Raw genomic sequence first — 12542 nt, forward strand, 5'->3', positions numbered from 1 at the left:
CCGCCGTATCGCTGCTATATGCTTGTCGGCTCGTTTTAGCGTCAGAAATCCCTGCTCCTATGAGAACCGTTTAACCGAGCGCTAAATAAGATGATTTTCAACCTGTCCCCACTTAACTTGGGGCTGGAAAAGGGAATACGGGGGGCCTGCCATACACCATTTTCTCAATTACCTTTCTCATTATGATCACCCGTGTTCATTACTTCTATTATCATCCTCTCTTTTCTGTTGCACCCCCCCCACACACTTTAGGCTAGCTTAGGCCGTCGTGGCTGTCGTGTTGGATGAAGAGAAGACAGAGAGCGGCAGAATCGAGAGCTTTCAGCGAGGCCAGAGCACTTCAGGTAATAATATAGCAGGAGAGGGGAATATGTGAGCTCAGTACGCCTGTGTGTGTTTTTGCTGAAACGCCTGATTGGGGAGCTCACCTGCCGATACCCCCTAATAGGTATTTCATTAGCGAGCCTTTTACCATACAAGCAGAGGAACAAAGCCTCGGTTACGCCTGTCTCCACTCCAGCTCAACGGGGCCCTCCAGGAGGCCTGTAACCATGTGAGGGAAGAGCAAAGAAGAGTGGAGGAGCCGAGAGGAGAGGCTATCCCCGTTCATAATCTCATGACAAAAGGCAAAAAGCCATCATCCTATTAACAGCGTGATCTTCACTAGCTCCTGCTAGCTCCTTTCCACAGGGGCTCTCTTTTATTATTAAGGTGAGTGGGTGATAGGCGCCTCCCTATTAGCCCTGGGACAAGAGTAGGTATGGAGGGGGGAGAGGAGAGGGGAGAGACCCCATGCTAGGGTCCTGCCTGGTGCCCTTTTCTATTCTTCAGGTTGAGAGCCTTTGCTTGGACCTTCGGGGGCCGTCTTCTATTAGGCTCCAGTGATACTACACAGTCTTTAATCAGACACTTCGACACCAGCGGTGATGCACACTGGGAGAACATCTCCAGCTCCACCTGTTCAAACTCCTCCGCATCAAAACACCCATTAACATGCCTGGGATCAGCCATTAAGGGAGTTCTTCTTTATATATATTGAGAGCTGCTGCATTACCTGCTCTGCACTCATTTTGTATTGACAATGTGGTGTTATGGCAGAGACATCCAGGCTCCAAAAATGAAGAAGTTTACATTCCTGATAGCAGGTTTGCACATGTTGGGTTAGGTAGCTGCCGTTCTTAGGCAAAAATGACAAAATAATGTTTCAGCATATTGTCATTTAGGTGATACCATAGAATAGGCAGTTTCTCCAAAGGCAAAAGGGCAACAAAAATCTGCAATATTTTGAAGATACAGCAGGTTTACCATCTCTGTCTTAAGCTCCTAATGCCCAGGCTTTTTAAAGTAACCTGTGCAAGAAGTCATTCATTTAAAACCAGATCCTGGTCGTAATTGTGATTCAGATGCTGTTAAATAGCAGCTACTCGATGACTACGACTAAGTGTGATTCGGGTTCTAGCTACAATATCGTCAGAGCGTTTTAGAGAGAGAGTAAAAATGTTGCTCAAATTTGGCCTTCTGCTTTTTGCAACTGTGAGCAAAAGGATAAACTATCACCAACATTTCTTCTACATCTCTGAAACGCTCCACCAATATTGTCATTGAGATAACATCCCCTTCCTCTATTGGGTGCTTTTCAGTGTATGTAGTTGTTGCCAATGCTGTTATAGCATCTTTCCCTGCAGTACGTTCTGCCGTTGTATCTGGCTTTCACAATATGAAGCGACGTGCATTCATGTGTCAGTATTCAGATGCCTTTATAGATTTCAAGATGCATTTCTGTTAAGGATTTAGAGAATTTAAAACGGTGAAGGGAAAAGCATTCAGCAGCAGCCTAGCTGAAACAGTCAGTGTGTGAGAGAGGGGAAGAGAAGGAAAGAGAGGGAAAGAGAGATTAGTCTGTTTTTCTGTTTGAGTGTTTTGTTTTCTGCTCAGCGGGGGTGCTTGCCGATAGCCTCAGGTTACACAGGGGAATTGTGGGAAAAAATGTAGCCTGAGCTCTGTTTGTGAATGACAGCGATTTTAGGCTGGAGACTTCAGGAAGAGGTGAAGCTGCTTAGAGAAACACGTGTAATGGGTAATAAATGTAAATATGTTTAGGCTTTTCTACTTATTTCTTCCTTTTGTGATACTTTGTATAGTTAATACAATTAATAATGTAATGTGCAATCCTCTATTCTCAATTAATATAAAGCTGACCGTTAACACAAAGATATTTCACTCAAACTCATTTCGTTCTCATTTATAAATAGTAAGAAAATTCTCCCACTTCCAGACAAACACACACAAACATCAAGACAAAGTTTGGATAAATGTGGCTTGTTTATTATAGACTTACTTTAGAGATTAATGATTGGGACATTTAAGTGTAATAGAAGGAGCAACAAGTCTCCAATGTTCAGATGATTGAATAATTGTATTATTATTATTATTATCAATTAAAACAATAAAAGAGAAACGGCTTCCATCCTGATTACAGCTACAGCAAACACACTTTATCTACCAATTTAATAAATGTAACAAACTTCAGATTCATGCATGCATCATCATTCAAGATGCGTTTAAAGGACATTCATGTCATAGAACTACCTCTTTACCTACTAAGCACACACACTGTTACTCTTTAAGGGCCTCAAAAGGTGTTTCAGAGTACAGATACTGAAGAGTTGCACTCCTCCTAACTCCACGGGCTTACAACCTGCCACACACATACACATTTACACTCCCACGCCATCATCATCATCATCGTGCTCCATTCTCCTCTGCAGCCCAGTTAAAGCCTGTGATGACCTGGGTGTGTAGCTTATTAACCTCCCCATCAGTTCTTATCAGCCAATGAATAGCCCAGTCATCTGCCCCCCGCCCCCCTTCTGAATCTAAGGGTGAAGAATTTCTCCTCACGTCAGGACTATAATTCAATCCACACACAAATCATTTAAAGTGTGTGTGCTTAAACGCACCCCACACACACACACAGGGAAGGGGGTCAGTGGATATATTTTGTCAACCTCGGTCCTGGTGGGCTACCAGGACTGGCGTGGACCAGATGTTACTGAAATGATCTACAATTGGAGAAAAAAACAGAAGTGGTGTACATGGTCACTGTGTGTGTGTGTGTTCACGTGTGTGTACTTCCATGCCGGCCCCCCTGCCTGAATGTGTGTGTGAGGGCCAGAATAAATTAATGGCTGATTTCTCCCCTTGCTTTGATGGCATTAAGAGCCCTCTTCTTCTCAATGTGCCGCGTTAAATGCTTTTCTCTCCTTCTCTCTTTCCCTCCGTCTTTCCCTTCTTTTTTTGACAAGCAGGGCCACCCAGCTGAAAGCAACTGATGCAAAACGCCAGAGTAATCCCCCCCTCCCCCCCTCTCTCCATCCACCACCATCACCACCACCATCACCTCCACCCCTCCCGCTATCTTTAGTCTTTGACACAGTAGCCATTATCTGTGGGATTTAGTTAAACCGAACCTTCATGTATTTGTTAGGCCCTGGGTTCATTTTCTCCTCTGACTGCTCTACTCGAGTGTGGCCAGGCTGGGGGGAGTTTTCTTCTTTACATAATCAGTACAACTAGCAGGAGAGAGATGAAGGGGGGTCTGCAATGCCATCTAGCTGGACTCTGCTCAGAACATTATTAAAAGTAACAAATATTTATGAATACACTTTATTTGGTTTGGCTGCTGAAACATTAAACTGAGACGGCATTTTTTAAAGTTAAAATTCTCCAACACGAATATAGAATGTGTGAAGTACCGGTTCTGCTTTAGAGAAACCAACATGACTTGTTTAACATTTTCAGGCAGTATTTGTCAAATTAAATGTATAAAACTACTGAAAAGGGATGGATAGCAAACTCAATTTCTGTCGATATCAACATTGGGAACCTAAATCCCCCCCAAAAAAAGAGAATCTGAATCCCTTGAAATTCAAAGACTAAATAAAAAACTTATACCATAAAAAAACAGCCCTGGTCAAACTCTAATCTATCCAGAGAAACATGTAGAAGAAGGTGGAATCTATCATAATAAATAACGTGAAGCTTTCAACTGAAAACTAAATCAGTAAAAAAAACAGTGCGAAAAAGAGAGGAAACTTTTGAAAGCGAAATATTTCGCTCCCCTTTATTTCTAGATGGCAACTTGTTTCTCATTTCTATAAACCATGCTGAACCCTGAAGCCTCCCGCTCTGCCACATGCTACTCCAGAGCTAAAAGCAGAGTTGTGGAATCCCTGTTGAAATGTGCAGATAAGCCAGGGCTCTGTGGAGCTAAGCTAAGGGTTAAGCCAGGTGGTTTAGCTGCCTGAGTGTATGTTTACACACACACTGAGGTGTGAACCATTTGGGGAGCTTGGAGGGGCGGAGGAACACGAGTTGATTTAGTGCTAGTGTAAACCTCGGTACCTGTTGACGCTGTTAATTGGGACAGTTTAACACAAACATCAGCATGCATGTGTAGGGTTTCGGATTCAGGGCGGGAGTCGCATTTAACACACTTTCAGGGAATACACACTGAGGCTTGGTGTCAAAATGCAATACTAAGGTGTTGATGATGATTGATCATGTTTTAAATCAAAGATATTGTCTGGCTAGGTAGTTTAACATTTCAAATTTAAATTCTCTGTCTTAATTTGTTACATGAAAATAAGGTTTTCTGAAAAAAAAGTTTTTGGTTAAAGAAAAAAGGTATTAGAATTATAAAACCGGTCTGAATCTAAGCCTAACTTTTGGCTGGAGTTATAATAGATTTCTCTCTCATTGAGCTTTAATGGGGGCTCACTCAGAGGTCAATACACTTGTCATGCATTTATATGTATTTGTTAAGGAGTGAAATGAAAGAAGGGGGGATGGAGAAATTTCTGAATGAAAAAGTGTGAGTATGTGAGCGAGAGCACTGATAACCCCCCCCCCCCACCCCCAACCTGCTGACAGACAGCTGCAATCTGTTTAGCATAAGTGGCTCCGCCTGCTCCATTAGCAAAGAGAAGGAGGGTGTGTGTGTGTGAGGAGGGGACAGCTCGACCCCCCCTGGGGTAGATGTTAGAACAAATTTGAGGGGTGTCATATTACACGCCTTGTGACAAGAGGCAGAGGGTGAACGTTGAATTTGCTTGATGAATTAATCTGCGGACCAGTAATGGCTCTGCTAACAACATTAGTCATCCCTCTTACATCTCCATGCCCCCCCCCTCGCTGTTACACAATCACGGCGTCCTTTCCTTCTTCATCTTGTTTCCTTTTCTCTTGCAGGTTTGCTGAAGGGCAGCAGCTCAGTCCTATCCTTTTACAAAAAAACCCTGAATTCTGTAGATCAAAAATGAGTCCTCGGTTTGATATCCTCCCTAATTCACACTGTCCCTAATGTGTTTGTAAATGTGTCAAATAAATCCTTTCACTGTGGCGTAGCATTACATTACAACTGACACCAAACACCAGGCTGTTACTGCCACTGGCTCAATACACACATGCAAAATTGCTGTGTTTAAATAGATATTTAAATGGAAATGTATTGGGAAAGACAGCTGTTGGTATTTGTAGCCTGGAGTGCTCATTACAATGGGAAATGGGGAGGAGTGTGTATGGGGGGGTGATGACAACGGTAGCATGGCGAGCAGCTGTGTTAGCAAGTGAATGGTGTAATTACCGGCCAAACCTCTGTCATTAACCTGCATTGTGGAGTGCCACCACATCAGTTAGCATAAGAAAGCCCTGATTAATTGACTGCAAGGTTGAAATTCAATTATGTTGTTGAGGTCGCAGTTTGTTAACTAAAAAATAATCTACTACATAAAACACAAACAACAAAGACTAATAAACATCCCGGAGCTAAATGAGATTATTTTTATCTGCCATTTTAACTGTCGAGTCTTCTAAGAGATGCAAGATAAATACAAATATGTAAAAGTGGAGGAAACAGGTGGATTAAAACCTGACTGCTTCACTTCAAACCAACAAATGAACCGTTATAATGAATTTATACGAAATAGGATTGAAGCGACAGCACACAAGACAATAAAGTGTTTGCATGCATCACTGCAGAACAGTGTTTGTGAATGTGTTACTTGTGTGTGTGTGTGTGTGTGTGTGTGTATTCTTTGTGTGTATATGCGTGTCTGTGACGATGTGTTTGGCAGCCTGCAGCGGGGTCTGTTGGAGCGGCTGCTGCATGGGGTCTCCGGCAGAGAGGCGGCTGATGAAAGCATTGGCGGGATGCTCCAATAAAGAGCAGATTATCATAAGCGGCCATTGTCCACCTCCCGATTCTCTGCCACAACCCTCCCCACTTACTCACCCCTCTGGAGGAAATGTTCATCGGAGGAGGAGTCAGTTATAACTTTAACTGATTGAGAAGAAAACGGAACAATTATAAATAAAAGCAAGGGGCCAAACCATCAAGCAGGAAGTAAATAAAAACAGACGAATGAGTAAGCAATCTTAGCATGTTTAACTTGTGGGACGTTACTAGCAGCTACATCCCCCTCCCCTCCCCTCTCCCCCCACGTTGACTCCATCCACCCAGCTTGTTTTATCTGAAGATTCTCAGACAATGCTCAGAGGATCCCGTTCCCTAATCTTCCTAAAAATCCCCCTTTTCATCCCCACTGTTAAAGAATGTATGAAAGGCCGACACCGAGCTGGAGAAAGAAAGAGAAGCGGTGCACATCTGGGAGTGGAGGGTGGTGTCACTGAGCAGGACTGGGGGTGGAGGGGAGGGCGGGGACAGGGGCTCAGCATTGGTCGCTTGTGCAGGGTCCTTGCAAGTTGACTAATTAAATTGTTTTGCTGCTCAAACATTCAAATGGCCGAGGAGATTAAGGGCATGAGCGGGAATGGGAGTGTGTTTTTGTGTGTGTGTGTGTGTGTGTGTGTGTGTGTGTGTGTGTGTGTGTTGGGGGTGTTAATCTGTGTTCTGACCCAGATGAACCTTGGAGTCACACACACATTTTCCACACAAAACAGAAAGCTCAAATCCTTTGTTTTGTACCCTCAAAGGCAAGAAAAAGGCAATGGGTTTTAAAGGAGTGATCCCTAGATGTCTCTTCGCCCCCCCCCACAGGGAAGATCGGAGCATTTGCTCCTGAAATGAATTTGAGATGACCACAAACACATTCCACTGATACAAAACTGTTCGATTGGAAGAAAGTGAGTGCTCTTTTGTGACCCTGACAACAAAAACAAGGAAAAGGACCAAAGGCTTCACAGAGACTGCTGCTGTCTATCTCAGCTGCCATGACCTCAGCTTATAAATTAGAGTGTGTGATTATGGATAAACAACAGACACTATCTCCCTGCTCATCAATTTCACTCACAATCCAGCTGACTAGCTTTCAGCGTAGCCTGTCTTTATTTCCAAGTCTACCTTTATTGGCAGCAGCTCAATGTCAATGGATTTGTTTTCAAAAGGGCGGCAAATAACTTTTTTCACACAGAGGATATTGTAGCACCTAAAAAACAAAGTGAACGCTGATTAAAGCCAACACCGAAACCTCTCTCCCGCCATCTTTGAGTCTGTGAACTGGGGAGGGTATTATAGTCTAAACACTTTTTCTTCTGTCAGTGCTGAAAGATTAGACTGGTTATCCCATTAAAGTTGGTAAAATGCCATTCTTGTGTCTTTAAGCTCTCGTATAGGAGGTCAAGATGAGTCTGCCTGCGCTTACAAGGCGGCCACGGATGTAATCTGCCCAAAGTTACAATAATTAATGTTAAGCTTCTTCAGCAATACGTTTGTGAAAGAACTGGCTCTGATAATATACTTAAAGCTGCACACGCTGTTTGTGTTGCAGCGACGAGACAAGGCAGGGCTTGATGTGCACGCGTATATTAGAGTGTGTGTGTGTGTGTGTGTTTGTGTGTTGGAGTCCCTTATGCCACTCACGTAGCTCAGCTTACATCTTTAGTCAAACTATAAGATGCTGCTGCCACAATGCTGGATTAGGGCGACAGGCCTGGGAAAAGGAGTGAGAGGCCGGCTCACTTGATGCTGAGGAATTATAACACACAATGATGCCTGCACTCCTTCACCGTTTGAGTCAGGAACACAGAGAGCATCTGAGTGAAATGTGAACTATATTAGCTGAGAATTAAACATAAAAGGAGGTATATAAATACAAAGTCTTTAGATTTAAATTTTTGAGACATGACACTGATAATTATAGTAAATATATGACATGAATCATCACCTCCTTGTGATTTAGAGCCACAGGTGGACGAGCTGTCCTGCAATCCTCCACACAATCACACACCAAGTCATTGACAGTCCGTCCTGTCCCTGCTCTCAGATACTGAGGGGGATATGCTGCATGTGTTAAAGTACATTAAGCTCTTGCCGGATCCCTCCTTTTGCCATTCTCCTCTCGTCGACTCGCAGACACAAAGGCAGATTAAAGGAGCGCGCGCCATAAAAACCCTGTGTCAATCTTATCGGCTTCGAGAGCAATTTTTAAACATATGTTAATCTGGGAGAGCTAAAACTCATTCTCTCCTCTCCCTGCTTGTTTATCTCTTATCAAATGCGCAGTAGGTGAGAGGCAGCTTTGTGGCGCGGCTAAGTGCCATTATTTGGATAATTGCGTCCATTGTTGCAGGTTATATAGCTCTTTGAAATGGGAGGTGTGTGTAAATAGGTGCAGGGGCCAGGTAGGGGGTGGTTGAGATATATTCAAACAGGGGACAGGGGATTTTCTGCCAAGGCTACAAGACGCATTTGAATGCTTCTTCATACCTTAAGCTGAATTTTCAATAAGGAGTGTTTGATATATTCTTCCTGTGCAACAATACCTTTAGAAAACTAACAATGCCAAGGTCAGCAGCATTACAAGCGCTGGCAGAAACACAATAACGCTGAATGGTATCTTAATTCTGAGGACAATTTGCATGGTAATAAAAGACATATTAAAGACTGCATCTACAGTTTAGGCTTTTCATTCTGTGCAGGCCTGCTTTTAAATGTTGCATGATAATTAAACAAGTTAGACAGTCATGTAATAATATTCTGGTGTAATGAATACACAACTTCTGCTGAAAGCACTCGTCTCCTATATTCAATAAACTGGAATAAATATTGGGTCTGTAGCAGGAGGTGAACGTTCTCCTAATGCTGCATGTGTGAAGGACAGTGCTCCCACTGGTGCAAGAATAACAAGTTCATTAGTCGAGGGGGGGCGCCGCAGGAATTCAAATTCCCCCCCGACACGTTCCTGGCCTCCGATTGGCTGGCTGCGTCGGCATGGCGAGACTCATTAGAGCCCAGCAGTAATTAAGAGTTGTTAGAAAGTGAATTCTCCAACCGCAGATTAGAAAATTAAACTATTTACTGATTACATATTAATAGAAGACAACAATGGCGCTTGCCATAAGCTTGGAAGGCAACCAAGGAATAAATCTGTGTACTTAATTACCATAAACAATGGAGGCATAGAAATGGAGTTTTATGCACACTCCCTCCTGTAATGTGTCTGATATCAGAAGACACTTGACAATTCTTGTTCAATTATCTCTATTATTTAATGTGCTGTGAACTGCCTCTGAGTAAATAAATTAACCACCCCAATTACTTGGGATTCATCTAGGGAGTGCCGCGGCGTAATAGAAAAATGCTGCAGAAAGCTGCATTGTGCCCAAACCAGGGGGGGGGAGAGGGGGTGTGTGGAAAAGGAGGGAGAGCAGGGGTGAGAGAAAGGAGAAATAAATAGAGATTCGCAGGGATAAAAAGTAATAAAGCAAAAAGAAAGGGATCCAAAGGAGCAGAGAGTTAAAAAATGAGTGGAAATAAGGAAAATATTGAAATATAAACAGGATAAGTTACCAAAAACAGGACGAATTTGAAAAATAGATCACTAAAGACTTCCTTCCATATATTATACATGCACATATAAGCAGATTGACAGACTTAAAGAAGAGGAAAAAGGACAAGGGGATGACAAAGCAAAAGCATGTGATATCAAAGCAGGGATACGGAGGCGCAGCAGAGCACAGTGGATCTTCCCAGGCTTTCTGCTGCTGGAGCAGAGAGATGAACAATCAGTCATGGGTCAGTCACTCTGTCTGTTCACATCCGCCCATCAGGCCTGCAGCACTGCCACAACACCACGACTCAAGAGGTCCGAATCATATGATCCCAGACACTGCTACGACTTCCACCCAGCTTACAGAGTCCAGGAACAAACTGCACATAGTTCTGGGTGTGATCTACATGGATACTATTTACCAGATGGATCGATGAGAAACTGAGAATAGTCATGAAGGACATTAATACAATTTGTCATTTTTTTAGAACATTCGTTTTAAGAAGAGCTCCTACAATCTGCTATGACTTCCTTTCTGTGACAGCCATCCTTCACTGTACCTCTACTTCAACTCAATTCCTAATTATATAATCCTTTGTCTAGTTCACATCTGAACTCCAGCTGAATAAAAATTATGTAAAGTGGAGACAAAATGGATTTCAGTCCAGGATTTTCTCAAAAAAGGATTGCTCACAAAAGCCCAACTTCTGTCTCAGGTGTGTTTATGTAGAGCAGAAATACACTACAATTACTTTTTCTACTGAGTTTCTTGTAATAGGTGATATAGTTTAAATATACATGGTCCAGAACTAAGGATGACACACTGTCTCACAACTTTTTAATTGGCAACCAAATAAAGCTCATCAAGAAGTAACATTCTGTGAAGTGTCCCTAATGGCACCGATTCTTTGTAAGTCCCTAAATTGAACCAAGCGTCTAATTATATATGAGAAATGACTCCTCGACATTGGCTGGCCTTGGTAGAGTAAACACATCAACATTTGCTGGTAGCTGGTGGTCATTTCTCACCCTGTCCTCCAGAAAAGTGCAGCCACCAGTCAGATGTGATGGATCAATACTGGATGTTTTGCTTACAGCCAATCAGCCGCAGCTTCAATCAGACATTTGTGGTCCAGAGAGAAATATCTATCATCTATGACAGCCTATAGAAAGGTGACCTCAGTTGCTGAGGGTGATAAAGGTTACTTTAGTTAGCACCTGTCACCGGCGCATCTCGCTCTGATGCCTCCAGCGCCTGGCCTAAAGGCACAATCCATAACCTATTGGATGAGTCTCTGGGATAAGTACTGCAGAATGAGATATGGAAACAGAAATGCACTTTCAGAAAGTAAGCAAGGTGTCTAATGCCATGTGGCAACTTTTATTTCCCTCGCTGCAACAAAAAGCCAGTTTCATACGGGAACTCATTTCTAGGCGAGTCCTAAATATTGCCTCACAGTTACCGTTAGTGTTTCATTGCTGTTGGTAACTATAAACTGCAAGATGTGTTACTTGACAAATGTAGACCGAGAAGTCGACTTTTGGAAATCACATTCTCCAGAGTTCATTCCCCACTGATGGTCTAAGGTGAGTTTTCTTTGATATCCTTTTATTATTTTGCTCGTTGTCACCCTCTTCCTTTTCTAGTGAATCATATTTTTCAGGTATATAGTATATATTTATATAACTATATAGAGAGGAATCTTTATGGCTGAAGGTGTTTGGAAGTAAATAACCTGGCGCCTTGCTGGCTAGCAGCTGGTTTATCAGTGGGTGAAGAAGAAGAAGGAGAAAACAGCCCTTCAGATTGACACAATGGCATGCACTCCGACAGGGGGAGAGGGCACGGAGGTAGGGAGGGATGCGGAAAGCAGGAAAGCGAACACAACAAATGGAGAAGAGATAGTCTTGATATGAGGACCCAAATGGGATGGGGTAGGTGAGCGCAAATCCCACCTCCCCAGTTTCCTTTTCTTAAAAAAGCCTCCTCTTCTACCGTCCCCTGTGTTGCTTCTTTAGGATTGTGGGGGCTAAATCCACTGAGGTGGGCACTGATACACCAGAAAAGAGCATGAGAGCGGCTCCTAAATTACGACAAGAAATACTGTAGCTACACTCAGAGCACTTGCGAAATGTTACACTTCCTGGAAGCATGCTTTCTCGTTCTCCCCGCCATTCTTGGGCGAGGAATGGGAAGGTTTAGTATCACAAATGGGATGCTATTCTCCAATTTCAGTTAGGGACTTAACGGAGCCAAGGCCCCTCTTTTGGCTCGGCACACTGTCTCATGTCTTAACAAGGCTTTAACCCCGGCCAAATCTTAAATAAAAACCTTCCAAATCTGGCTCTGTAACCAGATTGCACTTTATATGTGTGTAAGCATTTGTGTGTCGTGGATTTGTGAACTGTGTCAGCGCTCGTGTTGTGTTGCCTCGTGTTTCTTTTTTTTTGCATTTCTTTGCCTCTCCCTTTAACTCACCCCCGTCTTTCCTTATACAGCATATCAATGAAGGCCAGATATGTACTAGGGGAAGGAGGGAACATGTGTGTGTGTGTGTGTGTGTGTGTGTGTGTGTGTGTGTGTGTGTGTGTGTGTGTGTGTGTGTGTGTAGCCGTGCATGGCTCAGCGCGCTGTTCAATAGTGAGCAGGCTGGCTGGCTGGGCCGCGGCTGGCAGGCGGCTGCAGCGGAGACTTCGGCTGGGGCTCCGATATCGCACCCAGTTATCGTTTCCCCCATGAAGGGCTCCCTTATC

General features: G+C 43.4%; 1 protein-coding gene across 1 annotated transcript in view; it reads right to left on the reverse strand.

Moving 5' to 3' along the window:
- The window catches only part of ehbp1 (EH domain binding protein 1), a 124746-nt gene that overhangs the window by 19214 nt on the left and 92990 nt on the right, over nt 1–12542 (reverse strand).

Source organism: Eleginops maclovinus, chromosome 22 (genome assembly GCF_036324505.1).
Source record: "Eleginops maclovinus isolate JMC-PN-2008 ecotype Puerto Natales chromosome 22, JC_Emac_rtc_rv5, whole genome shotgun sequence".
Taxonomy (NCBI): domain Eukaryota; kingdom Metazoa; phylum Chordata; class Actinopteri; order Perciformes; family Eleginopidae; genus Eleginops; species Eleginops maclovinus.